The sequence below is a fragment of the Triticum aestivum genome, chromosome 5D, assembly GCF_018294505.1.
Source record: "Triticum aestivum cultivar Chinese Spring chromosome 5D, IWGSC CS RefSeq v2.1, whole genome shotgun sequence".
NCBI lineage: Eukaryota > Viridiplantae > Streptophyta > Magnoliopsida > Poales > Poaceae > Triticum > Triticum aestivum.
This window is the reverse complement of record NC_057808.1, coordinates 559,997,207-560,007,192: the sequence shown is the minus strand read 5'-3', so window position 1 is coordinate 560,007,192 and position 9,986 is coordinate 559,997,207.

The following is a 9,986-nucleotide window of genomic DNA, read 5'->3' as shown; positions in this document are numbered from 1 at the left end:
ACTATTAGATGCATCAACAATTAATTATCTATACAAAAAAATTAACAATTATCTACATTCATCAATACTTCTTTGCATCCATCTATGCATTCATGCATACAATACATACATCCATCTATATATTGATACATAACAAAAACTACAAAAAAATTACTACAAAAAAAGTTCATGCATCAATTCATGCATCAATCCATGCATTAATACATAAATATATACATTCATACATCCATGCATCCATATAAAAATCCATGCGTCCATACATACACTCATGCATAAATACAAGATTGGGGAGGGGGATGAAGCTCACCGAGAGGGGGAGATGGTGCCGGCGGGGTTGGGGAGGGGGGCGCCGGTTGGGCGTGAAGGAAATATGCCCTAGAGGCAATAATAAAGTTATTATTTATTTCCTTATATCATGATAAATGTTTATTATTCATGCTAGAATTGTATTAATCGGAAACATGATACATGTGTGAATACATACACAAACAGAGTGTCACTAGTATGCCTCTACTTGACTAGCTCGTTGATCAAAGATGGTTATGTTTCCTAGCCATAGACAAAGAGTTGTCATTTGATTAATGGGATCACATCATTAGGAGAATGATGTGATTGACTTGACCCATTCCGTTAGCTTAGCACTTGATCGTTTAGTATGTTGCTATTGCTTTGTTCATGACTTATACATGTTCCTATGACTATGAGATTATGCAACTCCCGTTTACCGGAGGAACACTTTGTGTGCTACCAAACGTCACAACATAACTGGGTGATTATAAAGGTGCTCTACAAGTGTCTCCGAAGGTACTTGTTGGGTTGGCGTATTTCGAGATTAGGATTTGTCACTCCGATTGTCGGAGACGTATCTCTAGGCCCACTCGGTAATACACATAACCTAAGCCTTGCAAGCATTGCAACTAATGAGTTAGTTGCGGCATGATGTATTACGGAACGAGTAAAGAGACTTGCCCGTAACGAGATTGAACTAGGTATTGAGATACCGACGATCGAATCTCGGGCAAGTAACATACCGATGACAACGTATGTTGTTATGCGGTTTGACCGATAAAGATCTTCGTAGAATATGTGGGAGCCAATATGAGCATCCAGGTTCCGCTATTGGTTATTGACCGGAGACGTGTCTCGGTCATGTCTACATAGTTCTCGAACCCGTAGGGTCCGCACGCTTAAAGTTCAAAGACGGTTATATTATGAGTTTATGTGTTTTGATGTACCGAAGGTAATTCGGAGTCCCAGATGTGATCACGAACATGACGAGGAGTCTCGAAATGGTCGAGACGTTAAGATTGATATATTGGAATGTTATATCGGACACCGGATGAGTTCCGGGGGTTATCAAATATATATCGGAGAAACCGGGAGGTTACCGGAACCCCCGGGGGTTATTGGGCCTCATGGGCCCAAGGCGGCAGGAGGTGGTGCGCAGCCCCCTTGCCCCAATCCGAATTGGGAAAGGGAAGGGGGCGGCGGCCCACCTTCTCCTTCCTTCTCTCCACCTCCTCCTTCCCCCTTCTCCTAGTTGGAATAGGAAAGGGGGGCAAAACCTACTTGGAGTAGGATTGCCCCCCCTTGGGCGTGCCTCCTCCCCTTGGCCGGCCCCTCCTCCTCCCCCCTTTTTATACGGAGGAGGGGGCACCCCATAGACACAACAATTGATCCCATGGATCTCTTAGCCGTGTGCGGTGCCCCCCTCCACCATAATCCACCTCGGTCATATCGTAGCGGTGCTTAGGCGAAGCCCTGTGTCGGTAGAACATCATCATCGTCACCACGCCGTCGTGCTGACGAAACTCTCCCTCAAAGCTCTACTGGATCGGAGTTCGAGGGACGTCATCGAGTTGAACGTGTGCTGAACTCGGAGGTGCCATGCGTTCGGTACTTGCTCGGTCGGATCATGAAGACGTACGACTACATCAACCGCGTTGTGCTAACGCTTCCGCTTTCGGTCTACGAGGGTACGTGGACACACTCTCCCCTCTCGTTGCTATGCATCACCTTGATCTTGCGTGTGCGTAGGAATTTTTTTAAAATTACTACGTTTCCCAACATTGGTATCAGAGCCTGGTTTTATGCGTAGATGTTATATGCATGAGTAGAACACAAGTGAGTTGTGGGCGATACAAGTCATACTGCTTACCAGCATGTCATACTTTGGTTCAGCGGTATTGTTGGATGAAGCGGCCCGGACCGACATTACGCGTACGCTTACGCGAGACTGGTTCTACCGACGTGCTTTGCACACAGGTGGCTGGCGGGTGTCAGTTTCTCCAACTTTAGTTGAACGGAGTGTGGCTACGCCCGGTCCTTGAGAAGGTTAAAACAACACTAACTTGACGAACTATCGTTGTGGTTTTGATGCGTAGGTAAGAATGGTTCTTGCTCAGCCCGTAGCAGCCACGTAAAACTTGCAACAACAAAGTAGAGGACGTCTAACTTGTTTTCTAGGGCATGTTGTGATGTGATATGGTCAAGGCATGATGCTATATTTTATTGTATGAGATGATCATGTTTTGTAACCGAGTTATCGGCAACTCGCAGGAGCCATATGGTTGTCGCTTTATTGTATGCAATGCAATCGCCCTGTAATTTCTTTACTTTATCACTAAGCGGTAGCGATAGTCGTAGAAGCAATAGTTGGCAAGACGACAACGATGCTACGATGGAGATCAAGGTGTCGCGCCGGTGACGATGGTGATCATGACGGTGCTTCGGAGATGGAGATCACAAGCACAAGATGATGATGGCCATATCATATCACTTATATTGATTGCATGTGATGTTTATCTTTTATGCATCTTATCTTGCTTTGATTGACGGTAGCATTATAAGATGATCTCTCACTAAATTTCAAGATAAAAGTGTTCTCCCTGAGTATGCACCGTTGCCAAAGTTCATCGTGCCCAAGCACCACGTGATGATCGGGTGTGATAAGCTCTACGTCCATCTACAACGGGTGCAAGCCAGTTTTGCACACGCAGAATACTCAGGTTAAACTTGGCGAGCCTAGCATATGAAGATATGGCCTCGGAACACTGAGACCGAAAGGTCGAGCGTGAATCATATAGTAGATATGATCAACATAGTGATGTTCACCATTGAAAACTACTCCATTTCACGTGATGATCGGTTATGGTTTAGTTGATTTGGATCACGTGATCACTTAGATGATTAGAGGGATGTCTATCTAAGTGGAAGTTCTTAAGTAATATGATTAATTGAACTTAAATTTATCATGAACTTAGTACCTGATAGTATTTTGCATGTCTATGTTTGTTGTAGATAGATGGCTCATGCTGTTGTTCCGTTGAATTTTAATGCGTTCCTTGAGAAAGCAAAGATGAAAGATGATGGTAGAAATTACACGGACTGGGTCCGTAACTTGAGGATTATCCTCATTGCTGCACAGAAGAATTACGTCCTGGAAGCACTGCTAGGTGCCAAACCTGCTGCAGGAGCAACACCAGATGTTATGAACGTCTGGCGGAGCAAAGCTGGTGACTACTCGATAGTTCAGTGTGCCATGATTTACGGCTTAGAACCGGGACTTCAGCGACATTTTGAACGTCATGGAGCATATGAGATGTTCCAGGAGTTGAAGTTAATATTTCAAGCAAATGCTCGGATTGAGAGATATGAAGTCTCCAATAAGTTCTACAGCTGCAAGATGGAGGAGAATAGTTCTGTAAGTGAGCATATACTCAGAATGTCTGGGTATAACAATCACTTGATTCAACTGGGAGTTAATCTTCCGGATGATAGCATCATTGATAGAATTCTTCAATCACTGCCACCAAGTTACAAGAGCTTCGTGATGAACTATAACATGCAAGGGATGGATAAGACGATTCCCGAGCTCTTCGCAATGCTAATGGCTGCGGAGGTAGAAATCAAGAAGGAGCATCAAGTGTTGATCGTCAATAAGACCACCAGTTTCAAGAAAAAGGGCAAAGGGAAGAAGAAGGGGAACTTCAAGAAGAACAGCAAGCAAGCTGCTGCTCAGGAGAAGAAACCCAAGTCTGGACCTAAGCCTGAGACTGGGTGCTTCTACTGCAAGCAGACTGGTCACTGGAAGCGGAACTGCCCCAAGTATTTGGCGGATAAGAAGGATGGCAAGGTGAACAAAGGTATATGTGATATACATGTTATTGATGTGTACCTTACCAGAGCTCGCAGTAGCACCTGGGTATTTTATACTGGTTCTGTTGCTAATATTTGTAACTCGAAACAGGGACTACAGATTAAGCGGACACTGGCTAAGGACGAGGTGACGATGCGCATTGGAAACGGTTCCAAAGTCGATGTGATCGCCGTCGGCACGCTACCTCTACATCTACCTTCGGGATTAGTATTAGACCTAAATAATTGTTATTTGGTGCCAGCGTTGAGCATGAACATTATATCTGGATCTTGTTTGATGCGAGACGGTTATTCATTTAAATCAGAGAATAATGGTTGTTATATTTATATGAGTAATATCTTTTATGGTCATGCACCCTTGAAGAGTGGTCTATTTTTTGATGAATCTCGATAGTAGTGATATACATATTCATAATGTTGAAGCCAAAAGATGCAGAGTTGATAATGATAGTGCAACTTATTTGTGGCACTGCCGTTTGGGTCATATTGGTGTAAAGCGCATGAAGAAACTCCATACTGATGGACTTTTGGAATCACTTGATTATGAATCACTTAGTACTTGCGAACCATGCCTCATGGGTAAGATGACTAAAACGCCATTCTCCGGAACTATGGAGCGAGCAACTGATTTGTTGGAGATCATACATACTGATGTATGTGGTGCAATAAATGTTGAGGCTCGCGGCGGGTATCGTTATTTTCTCACCTTCACAGATGATTTAAGCAGATATGGGTATATCTACTTAATGAAACATAAGTCTGAAACATTTGAAAAGTTCAAAGAATTTCAGAGTGAAGTTGAAAATCATCGTAACAAGAAAATAAAGTTTCTGCGATCTGATCATGGAGGAGAATATTTGAGTTATGAGTTTGGTCCACATTTGAAACAATGCGGATTAGTTTCACAACTCACGCCACCCGGAACACCACAGCGTAATGGTGTGTCCGAACGTCGTAATCGTACTTTACTAGATATGGTGCGATCTATGATGTCTCTTACTGATTTACCGCCATCGTTTTGGGATTATGCTTTAGAGACGGCCGCATTCACGTTAAATAGGGCACCATCAAAATCCGTTGAGACGACGCCTTATGAACTATGGTTTGGCAAGAAACCAAAGTTGTCGTTTCTTAAAGTTTGGGGCTGCGATGCTTATGTGAAAAAGCTTCAACCTGATAAACTCGAACCCAAGTCGGAGAAATGTGTCTTCATAGGATACCCAAAGGAAACTGTTGGGTACACCTTCTATCACAGATCCGAAGGCAAGACATTCATTGCCAAGAATGGATCCTTTCTAGAGAAGGGGTTTCTCTCGAAAGAAGTGAGTGGGAGGAAAGTAGAACTTGATGAGGTAACTGTACCTGCTCCCTTATTGGAAAGTAGTTCATCACAGAAACCAGTTCTTGTGACGTCTATACCAATTAGTGAGGAAGTTAATGATGATGATCATGAAACTTCAGATCAAGTTGTTACTGAACCTCGTAGGTCAACCAGAGTAAGATCCGCACCAGAGTGGTACGGTAATCCTGTTCTGGAGGTTATGTTACTGGACCATGACGAACCTACGAACTATGAAGAAGCGATGGTGAGCCCAGATTCCAAAAAATGGCTTGAGGCCATGAAATCTGAGATGGGATCCATGTATGAGAACAAAGTGTGGACTTTGGTTGACTTGCCCGATGATCGGCAGGCCATCGAGAATAAATGGATCTTCAGAAGACTGACGCTGACGGTAATGTTACTGTCTATAAAGCTCGACTTGTTGCAACAGGTTTTCGACAAGTTCAAGGGATTGACTACGATGAGACCTTCTCACCCGTAGCGATGCTTAAGTCTGTCCGAATTATGTTAGCAATAGCCACATTTTATGATTATGAAATTTGGCAAATGGATGTCAAAACAGCATTCCTGAATGGATTTCTGGAAGAAGGGTTGTATATGATGCAACCGGAATTAACAAAGTCTGCAAGCTCCAGCGATCCATTTATGGACTGGTGCAAGCCTCTCGGAGTTGGAATAAACGTTTTGATAGTGTGATCAAAGCATATGGTTTTATACAGACTTTTGGAGAAGCCTCTATTTACAAGAAAGTGAGTGGGAGCTCTGTAGCATTTCTGATATTATACGTGGATGACATATTGTTGATTGGAAATGATATAGAATTTCTGGATAGCATAAAAGGATATTTGAATAAGAGTTTTTCAATGAAGGACCTCGGTGAAGCTGCTTATATATTGGGCATCAAGATCTATAGAGATAGATCGAGACGCTTAATTGGACTTTCACAAAGCACATACCTTGACAAAGTTTTGAAGAAGTTCAAAATGGATCAAGCAAAGAAAGGGTTCTTGCCTGTGTTACAAGGTGTGAAGTTGAGTAAGACTCAATGCCCGACCACTGCAGAAGATAGAGAGAAAATGAAAGATGTTCCCTATGCTTCAGCCATAGGCTCTATCATGTATGCAATGCTGTGTACCAGACCTGATGTGTGCCTTGCTATTAGTTTAGCAGGGAGGTACCAAAGTAATCCAGGAGTGGATCACTGGACAGCGGTCAAGAACATCCTAAAATACCTGAAAAGGACTAAGGATATGTTTCTGGTTTATGGAGGTGACAAAGAGCTCGTCGTAAATGGTTACGTCGATGCAAGCTTTGACACTGATCCGGATGATTCTAATTCGCAAACCGGATATGTGTTTTTATTGAACGGTGGAGCTGTCAGTTGGTGCAGTTCAAAACAAAGCGTCGTAGCGGGATCTACATGTGAAGTGGAGTACATAGCTGCTTCGGAAGCAGCAAATGAAGGAGTCCGGATGAAGGAGTTCATATCCGATCTAGGTGTCATACCTAGTGCATCGGGTCCAATGAAAATCTTTTGTGACAATACTGGTGCAATTGCTTTGGCAAAGGAATCCAGATTTCACAAGAGATCCAAGCACATCAAGAGACGCTTCAACTCCATCCGGGATCAAGTCCAGGTGGGAGACATAGAGATTTGCAAGATACATACGGATCTGAATGTTGCAGACCCGTTGACTAAGCCTCTTCCACGAGCAAAACATGATCAGCACCAAGGCTCCATGGGTGTTAGAATCATTACTGTGTAATCTAGATTATTGACTAGTGCAAGTGGGAGACTGAAGGAAATATGCCCTAGAGGCAATAATAAAGTTATTATTTATTTCCTTATATCATGATAAATGTTTATTATTCATGCTAGAATTATATTAACCGAAAACATGATACATGTGTGAATACATAGACAAACAGAGTGTCACTAGTATGCCTCTACTTGACTAGCTCGTTGATCAAAGATGGTTATGTTTCCTACCCATAGACAAAGAGTTGTCATTTGATTAATGGGATCACATCATTAGGAGAATGATGTGATTGACTTGACCCATTCCGTTAGCTTAGCACTTGATCGTTTAGTATGTTGCTATTGCTTTCTTCATGACTTATACATGTTCCTATGACTATGAGATTATGCAACTCCCGTTTACCGGAGGAACACTTTGTGTGCTACCAAACGTCTCAATGTAACTGGGTGATTATAAAGGTGCTCTACAGGTGTCTCCGAAGGTACTTGTTGGGTTGGCGTATTTCGAGATTAGGATTTGTCACTCCGATTGTCGGAGAGGTATCTCTGGGCCCATTCGGTAATACACATCACTTAAGCCTTGCAAGCATTGCAACTAATGAGTTAGTTGCGAGATGATGTATTAAGGAACGAGTAAAGAGACTTGCCGGTAACGAGATTCAACTAGGTATTGAGATACCGGCGATCGAATCTCGGGCAAGTAACATACCGATGACAAAGGGAACAACGTATGTTGTTATGCGGTTTGACCGATAAAGATCTTCTAGAATATGTGGGAGCCAATATGAGCATCCAGGTTCCGCTATTGGTTATTGACCGAAGACGTGTCTCGGTCATGTCTACATAGTTCTCGAACCCGTAGGGTCCGCACGCTTAAAGTTCGATGACGGTTATATTATGAGTTTATGTGTTTTGATGTACCAAGGAAGTTCGGAGTCCCGGATGTGATCACGGACATGACGAGGAGTCTCGAAATGGTCGAGACGTTAAGATTGATATATTGGAATGTTATATTCGGACACCGGATGAGTTCCGGGGGTTATCGGATATATATTGGAGAAACCGGGAGGTTACCAGAACCCCCCGGGGGTTATTGGGCCTCATGGGCCCAAGTGGTGGAAGAGGAGAGGTGGCAGGAGGTGGCGCGTGACCCCCCTTGCCCCAATTCGAATTGGGAAAGGGAAGGGGGCGGCGGCCCCCCTTCTCCTTCCTTCTCTCCACCTCCTCCTCCCCCTTCTCCTAGTTGGAATAGGAAAGGGGGGCAAAACCTACTTGGAGTAGGATTTCCCCCCCTTGGGCGCGCCTCCTCCCCTTGGCCGGCCCCCTCCTCCTCCCCCCCTTTATATACGGAGGATGGGGGCACCCCATAGACACAACAATTGATCCCTTGGATCTCTTAGCCTTGTGCGGTGCCCCCCTCCACAATAATCCACCTCGGTCATATCGTAGCGGTGCTTAGGCGAAGCCCTGCGTCGGTAGAACATCATCATCGTCACCACGCCGTCATGCTGACGGAACTCTCCCTCAAAGCTCGGCTGGATCGGAGTTCGAGGGACGTCATCGAGTTGAACGTGTGCTGAACTCGGAGGTGCCGTGCGTTCGGTACTTGATCGGTCGGATCATGAAGGCGTACGTCTACATCAACCGTGTTGTGCTAACGCTTCCGCTTTCGGTCTACGAGGGTACGTGGACACACTCTCCCCTCTCGTTGCTATGCATCACCATGATCTTGCGTGTGCGTAGGAATTTTTTTGAAATTACTATGTTTCCCAACAGGGCGGGGGCCGCCGGTGGGGAGGGCGTCGGTGGGGTCGGGGGGCGTCGGTGCGGAGGGCACCGGCCGGGGCACGGGGGCGCCGGTGGGGTGTGGTGGGGGCGCCGGTGAGAAAGAGAGAGAAGTGAGAGAGAGAAAAGACTGCGCGGGGGGTTAAGTGTTTGCCGACCTTTACCGAGCGTCTGTCGGTGCGGCTCTCGGTAAAGGTACGAGACCTAGATCTAGGTTTTACACCTTTTCCGAGAGGAACGCTCGGCAAAGAATAAAGCACACTCGAAAATGGCAAACATACGGAGAGCGACACTCATAAATGACACTCCTCCCTCATGTGTCCAAGGCGTAGGCATGCCACAAGTGAAGGAAATATGCCCTAGAGGCAACAATAAATTTGTTATTTATATTTCCTTATATCATGATAAATGTTTATTATTCATGCTAGAATTGTATTAACCGGAAACTTAGTACATGTGTGAATACATAGACAAACAGAGTGTCCCTAGTATGCCTCTACTTGACTAGCTCGTTAATTAAAGATGGTTAAGTTTCCTGACCATAGACATGTGTTGTCATTTGATGAACGGGATCACATCATTATAGAATGATATGATGGACAAGACCCATCCGTTAGCTTGGCATAATGATCGTATAGTTTTATTGCTATTGCTTTCTTCATGACTTATACATGTTCCTCTGACTATGAGATTATGCAACTCCCGAATACCGGAGGAACACCTTGTGTGCTATCAAACGTCACAACATAACTGGGTGATTATAAAGATGTTCTACAGGTGTCTCCGGTGGTGTTTGTTGAGTTGGCATAGATAAAGATTAGGATTTGTCACTCCGTGTATCGGAGAGGTATCTCTGGGCCCTCTCGGTAATGCACATCACTATTAGCGTTGCAAGCAATGTGACTAATGAGTTAGTTGCGGGATGATGCATTATGGAACGAG